The following is a 19,174-nucleotide window of genomic DNA, read 5'->3' on the forward strand; positions in this document are numbered from 1 at the left end:
CGATAGATGTTCAGAAGGTATTCAGAAATGGACATTTTTATGCTGCAGTTTGTGGATCAAAATCTGAATTATTGACAATAACTCAATACAAAATCTGCCTTTTGTCTAGATATCTCAACATTCATACTTTAACATGATTAATCCCCAAGTTCTCCTCTGACATGTGCATCACAAATGAGATATGTTAGTCACAGAGGATATGTCTCTGAATCACATCAGCTAATTAACTGGGGTGCCTTATGGTTGGGTTTAGGACTGTATATATCGTTTCAGCATTGATGTCGCAATGTGCACATCCACAATACTCACATCGCAAAGATATGCAATGTCAAGTCAGATAGAAATACAAACAGATAGAAGTATAGTACAAACAATACAAATATTACTTTTTTGCAACAAGAGAAATGTGACCATTTTCAAAATTATATAATAATCGTAAAGCAAAAGAAAGACAATGATAAATAAAAAGAGGAAAAATAAATAAATAAAGAGAGGGCACATGAAAAAAAGTACAAGTAGAGTTCCAATTCTCTTAAAAAAATACAAATTTTGACTTACATTGAGTATATTTACATTTATGTATAAAAAAATTCTCCAATAAATAATATGAGGTTTATACAAAAAGTTGAATTAAGGAATTGTTTTTCTTTCATGTAAAACCCCAAAATAATATGTCTATAGCTTAAAGTACAATCACCACAAACTTTTTGGACAATTAGAGACTTTACATCAGACCAGAAAGATTTAACAAAGGAACATTCCCAAAACAAGTGAGCAACAGACTCAGGATGTCTCACAGAAAGAGCAAGAGACCTCACTGTCCTTTTTGAATTTCTGTCCAAATTGTTTAACTGGATAAAATCTGTGAATCATTTTAAAAGATATTTCTTTCATTTTATTTGTTAAAAGAATTTCTGGGGCAGTGACAAAACATACAACCATTTAATATCATCAAAAAGTCTGTTTCAATAAGAAATAGACAAAGGATTTGAGACGACAAGATCTAAAAATAAAGCCCTGATTTTATGATTGGATTTTTTTAGTGGAGAAACAAATGGATCCAACAACAGTAGATTCAGGTCTAGGGGGACATACAGAAATCATTGAATTATTGTTATTTCTAAAAAGCATACAAATCTCAGAGGAGATGGCCTTACAAGCAATATTAAATTGTTTTTAGACATGGGCAGAGTATATCTTAAAGTAAAATCAGAGTAAGTAAATAAATTACCATTACTGTCAAATAACTAGTTCACTAATATTAGTGAAATTGTTACTGAACCAGTTACTAAAGACCCATTACTGAACCAGTTATAAAAGAATAAAGATTTCCTCTTATCTACATTATTACAGTTGTTCTAAATGTAAAAATTCTGTGGCGAGAAATCACTTTATTTATCTGGAATTTATAAGATTTATGCAAAAAAAAAAATTGTTACTTGGAATTTTTGTCTTGTTTCTAGTCCAAATATCTACAATTCAAAGCGAAAACAAGATTATTTCACTTACCCCACCGGCAGATAATTTCTTTAAAACAAGCTTAAAAAAAACTCTTAATTTTCACTTATTTCTTTTGACGGTGAAAACTAAACAATATTTTGCATGGTCTATTTTTGCATGATATTTGGACTAGAAACAAGATAAAGAAAAGCATTTATAACACTTTATTTAGATGGTCCATTTGAGTATAACTAAACTGTCTGCTAAATATCTGTTGATACTTCTCCTTCAACAGACATTTAACTGACTAGAAGAAACTTTGCAAGTACGTCAACTTACACAAACACTAACCCTAACCCCAACCTAAGAGTCTACTTGTAATCTGATGAGAATTAGTTCATATGTAGATGCAATGTAACTTAAATTCAACAAACGGACCATCAAGTGTGACCAATGCATTTTTTTTTTTGCATTGCGATTAAATTTCTGTACCCGAATACTGTTAGACCCCCTTGTAAAATGCTCAAATAGAGCTATTCAAACCATCTACTAAAACTATATTCATATCACGATGTTTATTGAAGAAAAATAAAATATCGTAATATCAGATTTTTCCAATATCGTGCAGCCCTATGTCCTCTTCTCTTTATAAACATGATATAATTTGGCCCAATCTTTAAGGCACATGAATTCTGCTATCACCGATTAATTTATTTTATTAAAATTACTAAAACACACTGGTTTATAGTTTACATTGTGTAGCCGTTACACATGCATTGTTATCATTATAGTTAGTTTTCCTATAGTGAATAATGAGTTGGAAGTCATGCACGTTCACAGAAAATTTAAAATAAGATATACACTTGTGTACAGATTTCATTAATGCATGCAAACAGAGAGACCCGTCCTATAACCCTAACCTTGCAGCTGGATCCTTTCATTATTTACACTTGAAATGATAATGCCACCTATATTTGTGCACAGCTGCGCCATCTGCAATTCAACAACATTCGTGTCACACAAAACGGAAAGGGATCTATTGTACATCGTATTCATTAGGTCTGGCAATGATCCATGATCAGGCCACTGAAATATTCTGGCTGACCCCCAAACCTCTCAAGAGCTCAGTTAATAATACTCCATCCATCCAAAAAGCAAGCTTGAGGACTGATTTGTTAATGCCAGTTATTTCCCTCCAATTCATTTTCTCCCTAATGGTTTGTGTTAGAGCTCTGACAACTTTAACTTTTACCCTATTTAAATTCAAACATGCATTTCGGGATTTCTATGTAATGTCTTTTAAAAATGAAAAGCACAAAATCATGGGATGCATTTACACTAAACAGGAGAGCAAATCGAGAGTGTTCAGCAGCTGGTTACATGTCTTGCTATGCCCTCCAGCCACTCTGACACACTGGAAACAAACAAAAATGAGGCTGATGCTGAAATATTATGACAGATTATAATTTATTGAATGATCAACTTTGAACAGACAACAGAGACACTTTACAATGCTGGAGTAAAAGGGAGCACTTTGTTGCAACATAGAGAAGAAAAGGCAAACCAAATAATTCCACCTTTTCGTCCAAGCAAAATGTGTACAAAATACAATATGGTTTATGCGCTTTAAGCCTTGTCAAAGAATAAAGTTGTAATGTCATTGTTTCCATACACTTCACGATTAAGATGTTCAACTCAAATTTCTTAATCTGCATTGTTCAAATGTAAATTAGTCTAAAAGTGCAAAGAATTACTGCAGGTAACTTTGGCACCACTATAATTTTACAAAAATAAAAATAAAATTAAGGCAGCAGTTATATTTTTCGTTGTTTAAGCTATTTGAAAAGATGAACCAGAATTTAAGGGGAAAGTGTCATTGAGACCTATCAGTGATGAATGTCAGACTCTTTCCAGATGGTTGCTTAATGATTCAGTAAATGAATTTTCCTTAAAGTGGAATCATCTTTTAAATCATTCACCCAGTAACAAAAATCTCATTAAGAACACTCATCAAAATCTTACAAATGTGCTCTCTGTGCAGTGTTGGGATGAAGCATTTGTTGATGCATGCATAAAGAAGAACGAGTACAAAACACATCTGGAAATCTTTTTACAAATAGGCCCTTGAATCTGAATTACAAAAATCTTTATCTGCTAACAGAATGAAATGATGAATTTCTGAATGGAAATGCAGAGATAGCAAGTTATTCTGCGTTTGTTATTTCTAACAATACCTATAGTCAGCTATTAAAAACTCAGCCAATTCTATGATGTAAACAACTAGATATTTGCCTTGTGTGAATGAGGGAAAACTCCAATACAAACCGGAAAAATTTCACTCTCGTAGTGTAACGCCTATATACACACGCTCTCTCTCTTAAATAAAGCGCTTTTGGCTCATTCTCGACAGAAAACGTACTCTGTGTAGCTTGTCCAGACTTTGTCCTCGTTTGGGTCGCTGCTTGAGTACGCGCACGTGCCCGTGGAGCTGCACGCGACCATCTGGAAGCCAAACTCTGACAGTTTATCAAACGCCTGCTCGAGGAAATTATATTTCAGATAATAGCGCGACGTGTACCTCTCTGGAGGCCGGTCCGGGTCTCTGCTCTCGTTCAAAGTGTCTCCAAACCTCCTTTGCCAGAGAAGTCTTCCCGCATACAGTGATCCGCGCGACCCGCCTGAATTTGGCATCTGTCTGTATGTCTCTTCCCATTGTGTATGAGCCTCGGTAACCAACCGTGATGTAACCCGACTTTCTGGACTCCAGGGAGGGAGAATGTGCGCTGCTGGCGACGGACAGTGTGCGAGAAGTCTCGGGTCCGACCACTGGAGTCGCGCTCGCGCTCGGCTCCTCCGAGTCACTCTGGCAGATCTCGTCAGTGATGGAGTTGTCTTTACTCATTTTGGGACTCAAGAGCTTGCTGAGGTCCCGCAGCTGAAAGAACTCAGCCTCTCTCTGTAACCTGCTCTTTTCTGGAAAATAGTCCGGCAGAACCAGGTTTAGATCCCGTAGGTAGTCTAAAATGTAGCGGAAAAGAAAGCCGTCCCTGTCCAGAAAGAAGCGACCTTTGCTGTCCCGCGCCAGTTCAGCCGGTGTTTTCTTACTGAACATGGTCCACAGCAGAGAGTCCGGTACGGCTATTAAAGTGGTGTGCCGTGTTACATACACCTGTCCTCCCACGTTAAGTTCGATAATGACGGAGAACGGGGACGCGGAATCAGCGCCGTTTGATATTCCACACTCGGGATCTGCCAAAGCCATCGCGTCTCCTCTGCCGAAGATGCCAGTCACTCGCGATTGTGCGCAAAGGGCTTCCCAAAGGCTCGGGATAAGGGCAGATGTTTGTTTAAATAGGCTGTGGGAGGGGAGAGAAGACGAACGATGTTAACGCTTTATTGGCAAAATGAGACCAACAGCTTTCATGCCTCCTGCTGTCAGTGTTCAGATGCTAGTGTATCTCATGCAACAAAAGTGTAAGGATGCTAAATGTAGATCATAAAATGGCGGAAAGATGCACGGCTAAACGAAATATTCTCTCTATCCATCACGCAGCGGGTGAAAACAGTTAATTACAGAATTGACATTTCTCTTGTGCCTTTTGACAAAGAGAATAGCGACATCTGGTGTAGTAGAAATAGAACTGCGGCTACCAAACTTCACAGTTGAAAGTAGGCTACTAGTAAAATGCTTATAGTAAAAAGTCACATATCAAAGGTTTAGCATCCTGAGGTATGTAACAAAATTTTTAAAAGAGTAGCTTTCTGCTCCTCAGAAAAGTGAGCTGTAATCTTTCTCTTGCCTGCTCGACTGAGGGGCTTGAGGGAATCGAGCACCAGACAAAGACCCCCGGGAGCGAATGACGCCAGTGCCCACTCTTTGCACAGCTTAACTTGTTTGTTTTTAGCAGATACTCATTATCTCTCCATCTCCAAAATGGACCTAGATTGTCAATTAGTTATTAACCTTTTCCTTTGATTTTGATTGTGTAATATTAGATTCTGCTGATACACACTGATTAGATTGACATCATTTAAAATGCTGCTGACTGGGGGTCCTAATGAGGTAAAAATAATTACTTGCTTCTTGTAAATAATTAATTTCCGCTGCTCTTATTATGGCTGTTTTTAGACACAGATGCATTACATATAGATCAATAAAAACAATAATAATAACATTAATAATATATAATAGTATAAATATGTAATAATGAATTCATTATACACTATATGAAATAATAAATTAATATATTATTACTTTTGTTTAGCGAGGATACATCAGACTGACCAGATTTTAAAGCTGATAGCTGCTTTGACACAGTCTTATAAAAAGTGCTATAGAATTTAATATAAATTGAACTGAAAAGATTATATTCTATTCTATAGAGTTCTATATTAAATGAAAGCTAATTTTTTGTCCAAAAAAAAAAAAAAAAAAAAAAAAAAAAAAAATATATATATATAATATATATATATATATATATATATATATATATATATATATATATATATATATATACTTTCTACAAGGAAAAAACGTTAGTTTAAGGTGCAAATCAGCTTATTAAAATTATTGGTAACACTACATAATAACTACACACTATAAATCATTTATTAAGCATTAGCATCTAGTGAATTCATTATCTGTTAAGCATTAACTCTACATTAACGTTAGTAAGCAGATTATAACTGCAGCTACAAATGCTGTATTCTTGACTTATAAGCACCTATATAGTGTGCTAAATAATTGTATTTTCATACTTAGTTAAGGATTTTTTTCATTACTAAATTAAGTATTGCATTATTTACAAACCGGTTGTATTTAAGAGTAGTTGAGGGTTTTTAGAATCATTCAGAATGAGTTAGTAAATGATTAATAAACTATTGAAATCAACATTATATGTCTTATTATTCAGGCATATACTAATAGTTAACTAATATGTTAATAAATGCTTTATTAACTCAACTTCCTGCAGTTTTTTGACCTAATCTAAAGTGAGGACTACTTATGCTTTATAAATCCCTTATAAATGACAATTAAAGGCTCAGAATCAAATGAACAATAATCTTTGCAATCTTTTCTAAAAAATAAAATTACTGTAAAGTTTAAACATTGCCAAATAACAGGAGTGTCAAAATATGACATAAAACTGCATACAACAACAACAACAATATAATAAGATGCAATGTAATGCAATGCAACTGTACAGTAATTTTATTTTAGATAAGGTTGCAAAGATTTATTTTTCATTTGAAGTACAGTTTTATTTGTGTCTCTTTAAATGAAAGGGGATGAGTAATGTCATTTTTCCTGTTTAGAATTTAACTGAGCCTTTATTTCATTTATAAGGGATTTATAAAGCATAAATAGTCCTCACTTTAGATTAGGTCACAAAACTAGATGAAGTTGAGTTAATGAAGCATTTTTAACTATTAGTATATGCCTGAATAATAAGACATATAAATGTTGATTTCAATAATTTATTAATCATTTACTAACTCGTTCTGAATGATCCTAAAAACCCTCAACTACTTTAAATACAACTGGTTTGTAAATAATGCAATACTTAATTTAGTAATGAAAAATAAATCATTACAAAGTATGAAAGTACAAGTATTAAGCACATTATGAATATGTCAAGTCAAGAATACAGCATTTGTAGCTGCAGTTGTAAACTGCTTACTAACGCTTATTAATGTAGAGTTAATGCTTAACAGATAATGAATTACTATTTGCTAATGCTTAATAAATGATTTATAGTGTGTAGTTATTATAAAGTGTTACCAAATTATTATTAGATTATGAAAGATCATGTGACACTGAATACTGGAATATTGCTGCAAATTCAGCTTTGCCGTTGGATTGCAATTTGTTACAGGAATAAATCTTCAATATATTTTAATAGAAAAGAGTTCATTTGAACCGTGATACTATTTTACCATATCACTGTATTTTTTATTAAATATATGAAGACTTTGTGATTACAAGAGACATTTTTATGAATGTTACCCACCCCAGTGTTTTGAATAGCAGTGTATAATTTTTTATCATTCATGCTGTATAATTCCACTTCTTTCATTAAAACCCAGGTCAAACAGCTTTATGATTGTCAAATAATAAGGCTGAATGTGAATAAGTCACTGTCTGCCTTCCTGATTGATCTGTTAAGACTCCCTAAACCCCTCTGGGTGCTCTTTAATAAAATCAACTGATTAAATTAATCAAGGGACGTAATATTCCTTAGAAAGCAATCTACATGGACTCATTCATCTTAAGAGGATCTGTAAGTGTGACCGGTATATTTGTATGTATGAGCCTCTCTCACTGAAAGGCCCACACCAATAATAGCATTTATTTAGTTGCATCCTTTTCTGTTGATGAAGCTGGAGCTAGATAGACATTTAAGGGATGAATCAGACAGCGGCAGATTAAGAGCCTTTTGATTACATAGTGCTTGATGAATTTCAGTGATATTGAGTGTTGTCATAAAATCAACTTTCATTTGCTTTATTCTGAACTCAGTTTCGTACTCTTTTTTATGTGGTCACACATAAAGAAAATAAAGGTGCCATGCAGGTAAAACCGAAAAGAGATGCCATAGAAGAACTTTTCTTGTTCCCTATTTAGTGAAAGTTCATCAAAGAACATTTTTGGTTGGTGTGAAGAACATCTTTAATAATCTAAAGACACTTCTCCACTGTAAAGACCTTTTTGTGGAATGAAATTGTTCAACTAATGTCAACAGTTACTCGTGGGAACTATGAAGGCCATTAAATATACTTCACTTTTCAGACAAATTGTAGGAACATGTACATACTTAAAGAGCCCCTATTATGACTTTTTTTAAAATGACCTTCTATGCAGTGTGTAAACATAGCGCTAAGTGAACATCCAGGTTTAAATCTGAAAGTGAATGTGTTTAAAACTATTGATTCTTTAACGAAATAGTTGACTCAGATTTGAATAAATTAAACGTTTTGGGTTCGGATCTTTTGCTTGAACTCATCAACGTCGTTGATTACCAAATACCAAATATAAAGTGCTGGATCCGGTACAACGTGAATGTGCCTTTTCTATTTAGAAATTAGCGGAGCGCGGGGGATCTCGGGACTGATCATGATGTAAAGATGATGATCACTGACAGATGAAGATTCGGCTGTGGGTAATATTAAAGTTCATTTTCACAACAAAACCACAGTATAGCCAACCTAGTTCTGTGTTTGTTCCTGTTATTTTTCTAATGATTGATATAATATCCTACGCTGCAACGCGGGACTCGTCGTCCATTTGCGGGACTTTGTCAGACTTTGACAGGGACTTTGACAGTAACTGTTACAGTTCATGTAGACCAGTTTTTTCATGCTCAAGATCATAACATGTAAGTCCAATTAAAATTGTTGCCTCGTTTTGTGTAGTTTGCAAAATACAGTATGTGTTTAATTGTGTGTTATAAGTTGTAGTAGCTCCGTGCGGGTTGTAATCACTTATTTATTATAGATCAGTGCTTGTAATGTTTCTCTCAGGTTAAATCTTTATGGAGCTATTCACATTTCGTCCAAAACCATGTTGAAGCCCAATGCATGCTTCTTTCTTTACCAATTTAAATGCATTTCTGAACTCACGATCCTCTGCCGTTTGTCTTTGCTATGGCCACCATCAGCTGTTCATACACACATACGGTGCGGTCAATTTTCAAAAATGTTTTTTAAACTTTTGCCACTGTGTGGATTAATACTGAATGTGTGTCATTGTTATTACTTGGGGTTAGGTTTAAAAGTAGAGTAATATGGTGGTGTTTAATTGCATTGCTTTATTCCTAGGCGTTTCTCTTTGTCTTCCGCTGAACCTAGTCAACCAATCGCAACAGACTGGGTCATCGAACCAATCACCGCAGATTACCTCACGCAAAGGAGGCGTTTGGGAACAAATGAATTGCCAAACAAATCATATGGGAGTCGACAGTGAAAGTGTTTTTTGACCTTGCATGCACATCAGCCTGTTGTTGGAGACCCCAAAACCAAAATGTCACCTTTTATAATACAAAATAGGGGCTCTTTAAAAGGTCGTTTTGATGTAAGTGCAGCTTTGTATTGTGTGAAGATGTAAAGCAGTCTGCGAAAAATATTTGCACACACAAGAAATTTTTGCACACTCTTTCTGGGACATTCCCTTCATATATAACATTAATACACTTTGCAGTTTCCCCTTCTGAACCCAAGAATCTGTGTAAAGACATCTTGTTTTTGTGCCTGTGTTTTGTAGTGTTTGTTGATCTAAAATTATAGTTGGCTGATTTAAAATTGAATGTTTCCAGGTGGTCTATCACCAGCCGAGCAACTACCATTGGGATAATGGGAAAGCTAACAGATAGCTTTAGAATTATAGACCTCCTTGGATATCACTTGTGTGAGTGACAGATGTTACCATTCGTTACCAATATAAATCTCCAATGATGCATTTCCAATGAGGAGGATAGGTCATCAGCATGTAATCCTCAATTAAACTGCTACCAACTGATTCCACAGCTGTACAGGTTGCACCTTATTGACAATACCACCCCCTACTGAGAGCTGTGGCCGAACCTGATCAATAGGCTTGCCTGTGCTGGTCCAAGAAAACTGCACTTGTGCTGCCATTTACAGAGCCCAGCAGGGTGAGCGCCCCGCTGCTCAAGCCTGATAAGCTGATGAGATGGAGGATGATGGGGCACTTGGCAGGCCCATCCTGTGGAAGTGTGTCTAGTGAGCATGTTCAATGATTAAGCAGACCTCCTTTTGAGAAACCAACAGAAGAAACGATTCCTCTCCTCACGTTTTTTAAGATGCTTCTCTTTTAGTTTATGTGGAAAGTTAGCACTCTGGCACACTTCTTTTTTTATTATCTTTTTAAAAGACTAAGATTTCAGGAAATGGATTAATATTAAATGATATGGAATGTATTTACAGTTTCAAACAGAAATTCAAACACATCAGTTACCATAAACACAATCAGAAAGCTTGTAAAAAACAACAGAAATCTTACTAAACACAAAAATGTACATGATTTCACATGATGATTTGTGTTTATTGCATTTGTAACCATTGTGGCATTACATCCATAAATAAAGCAAACACTTAAAGGTCTATGATGGGATATTTATTGCAGTAATTAATTTGTTTCTTGCTTATTTAGATCTTTGCATAATTAGCAGAGGATTGACTGACTCTTTCTACATTAATACACAAGGGCTTTTGGCAATATAAAAAGCTATATACCACTATGTTAATGGTCATTCGATGGTCATATTTCGAGATGAAAATGCAAAGATTCATTGGGCTCAATTTGGAAAATAAAGTTCTATTTTTCACTCATGAATTGACCCCCAGCTGACCTGAACTCGACTTAAACTCTTCAGAATAATGAAAATGATACTCAAATTAAAGTCTTCTGGAGAAGTCCTCTTTTTTCTTCAGTGGAACCTGAAAGAATATTTTTAGCTAGTAATTTGTATAATTCAAATCATTGGTCACCCATTTCTGAGATACAAATGCATACAACCAAGTCCAAATCAATCCCCTGGGGCTGTTAGCGGCCTGTATCCATGTCTGTTTCTGCTTCCATTGTATCAGTTGGCAGGACTCTCTGGGATTTTTGCTAAATAACTAAAACCATATGTAAACAGCAGTCAATCGTATGATGAGGTGATTTTATTTATGAAATGTCTAAAGTAGAAACTAGAAATTTAAACTAGAAATTCTAAGGATTCAGCCTAAGCAGGGTGAATCGGCCTTCAGTTAATACGCCCCCCTGGAATCAGCTTTCAGAATGATCAGATGTGCTTCAACATTAGGTACATTCAAATCAGGACTGAAAACACATCTGTTTACTGAATGAGCACTGCGCTACGTCCGACAGATCGCACTATTATGTCTTTCTTTTCTTTTTCATTCTTTTATAACCTGTTTTAACTCATTTTAATGTGTTTTATCTGTTTTAATCACTTTTATTATTTGTTTATATTTTCTTATACTTCTCTCTTTTATTGCTGTTTATGTAAAACATTTTTAATTGCCTGTGTATGAAGTGTGCTATATAAATAAACTTGCCTAGCCTTATCTATAGGTGAATTGAATAAACTAAATTGGCCATAGTGTATGTGTATGAATGCAAGAGTGTGCATGGATGTTTCCCAGTGCTGGTTTTTGGCTAGAAAGGCATCCCGTGCTTAAAACATATGCTGGATAAGTTGGCAGTTCATTCCGCTGTGGCAAACCCTGATAAATAAAGGGACTAAGCCAAAGGGAAATGAATGAATGAACGCTTCCAGATTGTGAAATCATCATATCATTAAAATACTGCTTAACACACACCCTGCAAACTTGTAGTCATGAGAGCTCAGCCTCTAAAATGAATGTGAATCCAGCTTTGCATTTCAAAGAGAAGTTGAGTCATCTGTTCTCAGAGTACAATCCATATTTAATGCGTAAATGTGATAAGATCTGTTGCAGATTGCAATCATTTGCCAAAAGCCTGTTCTAAAAGATTTGACTGAAATTTTGTGTCAGGTCACACAAAACATCTGTCAAAAACAGTTAAAGCCAATGTGAAGAGACAAACTTTGTTCCAGCAGTAGAGCCACATGAAAATGTATGAGCATCTGTGCGCTTAATAAATACATAGGCTTCCATCGAAACAAATAATCTGAGTCTGTAAATTAGATGATAATCAGTCTGTTAAGTGAACTAATAGCTATTAGTCATATTAACAAATTGTATTAGTCTGAAGTTAAATATAGCTTAAAGGAATAGTTCACCTAAATATGCTATAGTTTTGCTATTTATTTATTTCGCCCCTCAGGCCATTCAAGATGCAGGAGACTTTTTTTTCAGTAGAACATTCACCAGCATGGACCACGCCGCACTTTGAGCTAGACTTTATTGTATGGATGTAGGGATGAAAGGGATGATAAGGGAAAAGGAGGATGAAGGGCAAGGGATAAGCAGTGAACATGTAGGTATAGGTTGAATGGGTGTCCTTAGATGCCCAGAAACTCAGAGTGGGGGTACCATCTCTGTAATATTTTGTAGAGTGATTGGATCCCCCAATTCAACCTAGGAGGAAAGAGAGGGTTATAGGATTGTTAATGGAAACAAGGAAATAGAGGGAGGAAGGGTGGGCTCAAGAGAACGAGAAGAACAGTGCTAGAGGGCTGGGTCTGCCTTTAATAAGTTTTTAGGGAGTGGGTGATTGGTTATTGAGACAAAGTGAGGTGTGGTCCCACTGCTGAACCTTGAAGATTTTGCGCTGAAACCATGATCATTGGTGAATCATGAAATGCATGTCATCTGCTACCAGGACTTAAAAATATAATTGATACCCACGGCTTCCTGTTGATACATGGAGGTCTAACTTGTTCAAGAAACTTTACATAATAAATGTATACATACGATATAATGTATGTTTTGTTTTTGCATATAGACTGATTGAAATCTTCTCATTAGACCTCAGTGTATGGTCAGGAGTCACAATACATGCTTTGAATGACCAGAGACTATGGTTCATCTAAAAAAAAATAAGGAAAACAATTGTACACTGTAAAAAAAAATCTGGTAATTAACAGTTTTCATATTTTGTGTTTTCCAAAAGCCTAAATAAGTGAAAAAAAAATAAACAACATGAATTACAAAATACAGCAAACTGTTAATTTCTATATTTTACGTGTAGGTGTAGGTGTAGGTGGAAAGGTAAGATGTAGGTGACTTTTGTCTTCAGTAAAGTATTAAGCATTAACATCATAGCCTGAGGTTATTAAATAACAATACACATTTTGGGTGAACTATCCTCTTAAGTTTAGAAATTGACATTAAAAAAAGAGTGTTATAAGTGTTATGGACTAAACGATAATTCATTTTATGACAATGTTAATTATGTAGATCATTTATTAGCCATTACAGGAACATAAACACCGCATCTTCTTGCATAAGGACGAGATCACTGAACACTGTGTTTCTCTGAAATAGGATTACCAAGAGCAATACCACTTAAAGTAGGAAGGATTATACTGCTCAACACAACAGGAACCGGTAATTGTCCTTTTTTTCTAAATTTAATTGACTCTTGACTCAGAATGAATGAGCATTGGTTTAAAACAATGGCAGAAACGAACATCAGTCAGCTTGCTTAAGGAATATGGAAATCAAAACCATGACTTGTCTGTATCATATAAACAATAGCTTTTATCGTAGTGAGCTACAGAGATGGGAGACATTGAGGTGATGGATAACAGCAATACTTTAAACTCTCGCACTCTGCAGAAAACAACACACACTCCTACACACCACACATGTTGGGTTTTTATGGTTGTGTGGGGACTTCCTATAGAAGTAATGATTTTTATGTTGCACAGACCTGAAATATTCTGAATATCCTTACGCCATCCCTCACCGAAAACATTCTACAGTTTTACATTTTCAAAATACTTCATTCTGTATTAGCAGTTTTCCTCATAGGGACCAAAGAAAAGGTAAAAAATTATTGATATTACTATACTTGTGGGGACATTTTGACCCCACAATGTAATGAATACTAGGAACAAACACATATACAGAATACACACACACATGTAAATCCATGTGCAAGCTCTATGCACTATTACTTCATCTATAAAAGTGGCAGTAGTCTTTACAAAATGCTTTTAATTCATTCCAAATGTCTCTTGGTTGCTTAAAACTTGTATTGAATGCAAAAAAAAACAGTACATGATCCAGATTATCAATACACAATTTTAGAATTAAAACTTTAAATGGCACACAGATTGAAAAAATATCTTATAAATATTTAGGTGTCTGGCTTGATGATAAGTTGACTTATAGTTTTAATTTTGATAGCCTTTAAAAAAAACTCAGATCGACATTAAGTTTTTATTTTTCATTTAAAAAAGGTTTCTCCTTTGCAGCTTGAAAACGTTTAGTTGAGAGTACACTTCTATCAGTATTGGATTAGGGAGATATACTTTATAAGAATGTTTTTTTTTTTAATTGAATGTTACTTATCATAGTGTCTTAAGATTTGTCACTGGTTCAAGTGCACACATCACTGTAATTTACAGTATATAAACCGACAGAATGGACCTTATTACAGTTAAAGAGAAAACAACATATTTATTTTTTATTTTTGAAGCTTTAGTTGGTAAATTACCACAGTAATATATCTAATTTCTTGGAGTACTGTCAAATACAGTTAGGTCGATCTGCAGTGTCTAAGTATGGTCAAAATGTATGGAATGACTTCAAGATATACTACATATGAATTCGCACCATCTATTTCTATATTTAAAAGTATTTTAAAGACTGTCGATTCAGAACACTGCCCATGTTTTAAACAATTGAATGGGGTTTATACTATAATTGTGTGTGTCTATGTGTTGTGGCATGTGTTTTTATTTTATTTTTCTTTTGTCTTATGCTGCCTCTCTTGACCAGGACTCCCTGGTAGAAGAGATATTATATCTCAATTGGACATTCAGGTTAAATAATTAAATAAATAATTTAAAAAAGCAACAAGCAATACAAGACACAGACACATATGTTCACAGATCCATACATGATGCTCAAAGTCTCCATTGTAATGGTAGTAATAATAATAATAATTCATCACTCTGACCAAGTTATCTTGATGAAATCATTTCATTTATTGCTCTATATGAATATGCATATAAGAAATAGACATAAGATGTTGGATTTAGCTAAAAAGACAGATTTTTTTAGTATTGGTTAAATGATAATTATCATCCTCGTGTTGTTTCAATCCACTTCAGAGCTTTGTTCAGCTTCAGAAAACAAATTAACATCTTTTAGGTGAAATCCGAGAGCTCCCTCATCCTCCATAGATAGCAAGGTTCCCGGCTCATTCAATAGTACAAAAAACATCCTCAAAACAGACCATACAGTTAGCCTTCAGTGGTTCAATCAGAATATTATTATGCTACATGTATACTTTTGTGTGCAAAAACTTTTTTTCAGTAGTTTCTTCTCCTCAGTGTCAGTATAGGGCACACGTTCACAAGTACTGTGCACTAACATTTTTCTCCTGGGTGTCCCGGTGCGATTTCCTCTGTTTGAAACACAGCATGGGTGCATCCGAGGTATATGTCAGAGCACAAGACATGAACAAAGCAGGAAAAGTAGCAGCACCGTTTTATCATACTAAAAAATAGGGATCTGGGCTCTGGGTTCTGTTATTATAGTGCTCTGCACAGCCTAGAGTGTCCTGTAAACTAGGCAGTTTTCAGTATTTTGTGATTTATGTTTTATTTTTTGTATTTTTCCTGTTATTTGTGCTTTCTAATTGCATCATTTACATGTTTAACTTTGAAATTTAAAAAAGATGTGACATTTATTACAATTTTTAATAGTTTAAAGTGCTATATTGTCTAGGTTGGTGTTGTATATTATGGTACAAATATCTTGTAATAAACTGCCAGTTGTTTTTTCTGTTATTTTACAGACTAATTTCTCTGTATATTATTTCTTATATACATTATATTATTTCAAACTACTTAAATGTCAATAAAAGTCACTTTGTGAAACCTTTACAGTTGAATTTTCAACATTAAAAGTCAACAGAGCAGATATCAAGCTCCCATAATGCAGTTCACAAACCATAAATAAATTGTAAAAAACTTGTGAATCACTAAATACAGAAACTGTATTTTACAGTGTGTGTTGGAAATGGACTTTTGGTTGATATAACGCTCAGCTCAAGGTCCTCACATTTGACATTAATGTAATTTTCAAACTGTGAACTGCTTATTAAGAAGCTATCAATATACAATTCTTATTCATTTAGCTAAGCAGTAATAACATCATCAGACATGAAAAAAGCATTACAGAAGTCAAAAGGTGAACAATTCCACGTCCTTAAGGAAGTTGCAATGCTTAATTGACTTTATTCTTTTTTTATCACCGAACATCAAAGCAGCTGACTTTTACCACTTTTCATCACCTTACTGTTAAACGCACAGAGCTGTTGCTATGATTAACTGAAGAATAAAAGCTGTACTTAATCTGTAGACAGAATGCAGCTGCTATGAAAACAAACCCCCTTGGAAAAAGTCTATCGACTACTTCTTGATGAAGATAAACAGATTTGTGGGTAAAACAATTACGGGGTTGTTTGATGCTGTGCTGACCTGTTTCCTTTTCCACTTAGTTGCTTATTGGCTTTTTAGGACTTGTATTGATCATTGTGATAGAAATATGTTTTTTTAACCAAGTATTTCCAGAAGTATATGAGTAATAGTGAACATTTTAATGTGATTTTGCAAAAAAAGAAATGATAAACAGAAATATTCCTGCAAGCCACTACAGGTGAATGTTAAACATCTAAGAGATGTCAGTTTTTCTGTTATTAATTGCAGAAAGAGTTTGAATTTGATTTCAATATTGTGAATATTAATATAAATTAAATTAAAAATATGCAGTAATTTACACACATTTTCAAACCTTTGAACATTTAATATTAAATCTTTAAAATCATTAGTTTTAGGAAGAACCTTTAACCTTTCCATTTAGGGCTGCATAGTATCCTTGAGCATCAATATCCCAATGTTTGCATCCACAATAATCACATCGCAAGATATGCAATGTTTTTATTATAGATTATCATTAACCACAGGTCAAAACAAAGAAGATTTGTTTAGGCACTGCAAAATTTAATTATAATAGAGTGAAAGTTTATTTGTATGTGTTTTTAAGGCCTGTGACTACGTAAGTATTTTCAGAGAATTTAAAGCTTTTTTTCTATAAAGTAGTCTAAAGATTATTTGTATTGAATTACTTATATGATGAAGACTATGCAATGTTATTTTACATTTGATTATTCAATTTCTGTACCTGAATACTGTTAGATTCTCTCCGGAAAACCATAAAGCACTGTTTATTTTACTTTAATATTTGCTCCATTGTGTTTATTTATGACTATAGTTTGTGTATTATATGTATATAATAAATGACATTAAAAAGATATGTATATTTCACTCCCCTACAAAGTAATCTCAATCAATCTAAGCTAATGACATTGCAAATAGAGCTGTCGAAGTCATCTGGTGAAATTGTATTTATATCGCAATAAACAGTTGAAGTCAGAATTATTAGCCCCCCTTTGAATTTTTTTTTTTCTTTTTTTAAATATTTTCCAATGATGTTTAACAACAAGGAAATTTTTACTGTAAGTCTGATAATATTTTTTCTTCTAGAGAAAGTCTTATTTGTTTTATTCCGGCTTGAATAAAAGCAGTTTTAAATTGTTTAAAAATACATTTTAAGGTCAAAATTATTAGCCCCTTTAAGCTATATATTTGTTTTCAATAGTCTACAGAACAAACTATCGTTATACAATAACTTGCCTAATTAACCTAATTAACCCAGTTAAGCCTTTAAATGTCACTTTAAGCTGTAAAGAAGTGTCTTGAAAAAGTAGTATATTTTATTTCTAGTTTTATTTCTAGTATATTTTTCAAATATACAAATATTATTTACTGTCATCATGGCAAAGATAAAAGAAATTTTTTAGGGAACTTTTTGGTATGCTTTGGTCGTTCATTTATATCAAAACCTCACCATTTAAACTCCAATAAACAGTGATGTTATGTGCATGTGTTTTATATGACAAGCAAATATAGTGTATAGCAGGATTGATAGTGTGGGGTGTTTTAACTACTGGCTTGACATGCACCTAATAAAACACTTTTAGTCATTGTTGATGTGAAAACAGGGATCTTTTCAAAGACGTGAAGGAAATAATATACTTTTATATGTAAGTGATGTCTGAAAATACTTTTAGCAGTCAAATGAAAAACATCTGGATATTTTTAGGAATTAATTAAATCTTACAGTGCTCGGCATAATTGAGTACAGCCATTTTGAAGATGAATATTTTTATCCATTTCTCTGTGAATATAGGCAATGTGTTTTGGTGCATTTGAACACAAAATTTATTAAATGGCTATATTTTTCTAAAATTATATTTTAGTCACTAAACATCTTTAGAAATGGAAAGATAATACAATTAAATTCAAGCAAAATATTGCATAAAAATTGAAACTACAACATTTCAACAAAATTTTAAACTTATTTTGTTTCTCTTGAATTTACCTTTTTTTAAATTATGTATTTAATATTTTTCTCTAACATATAAATGTGGGTGTACTAGTTTTTGGACCGTTATCATGTTATTTTGTTAGCTCCAGATTTGGCTTCATACTGACTAATGCACATGTTTATGCACAAATATAATATTATAGCTTCCTTTAGAAAATATTCATTTAAATGAGACATTTGTGAGGGGTGTACTCATAAATGCTGAGCACTGTATATAGCATCAGTATATAAACCATCAGAAAATAGATAAGAAATAAAACGAATTATCATGATAATAGTATATGCAATGTCTGTACAAAGACATTTACATTTATTTTATGTGTCAAGCATTTGTGTGTTGCATTCATAGTTTGTTTATCCAAATTTGACCAATCAGACAGGGCCTTACTTTATACTTTGTGTCTGTATACCTGCCTCCACAGTAGATGCTGTCCTGCTGTTGGCTAGACCAGGCCAAAGGCAAACCTAGAGCTGAAAATACTAATGGCGGGAGCAGAGACAAGAGAAAAATGACAGTAGCCAATCAGAATCAGAATATCTGCCAAGGTTTTCAGTCATTTATATGTTTTAAGGGTTAAATTAGAAGCAGTTGAACTAG

General features: G+C 33.8%; 1 pseudogene; it reads right to left on the minus strand.

Moving 5' to 3' along the window:
• Positions 1-2,928: 2,928 nt before the first annotated feature.
• LOC130234617 (BTB/POZ domain-containing protein KCTD12-like) lies at positions 2,929-4,843 on the minus strand (annotated as a pseudogene).
• Between the last annotated feature and the right edge of the window lie 14,331 nt (positions 4,844-19,174).

The sequence above is a fragment of the Danio aesculapii genome, chromosome 9 (genome assembly GCF_903798145.1).
Source record: "Danio aesculapii chromosome 9, fDanAes4.1, whole genome shotgun sequence".
In the NCBI taxonomy this organism is placed as follows: domain Eukaryota; kingdom Metazoa; phylum Chordata; class Actinopteri; order Cypriniformes; family Danionidae; genus Danio; species Danio aesculapii.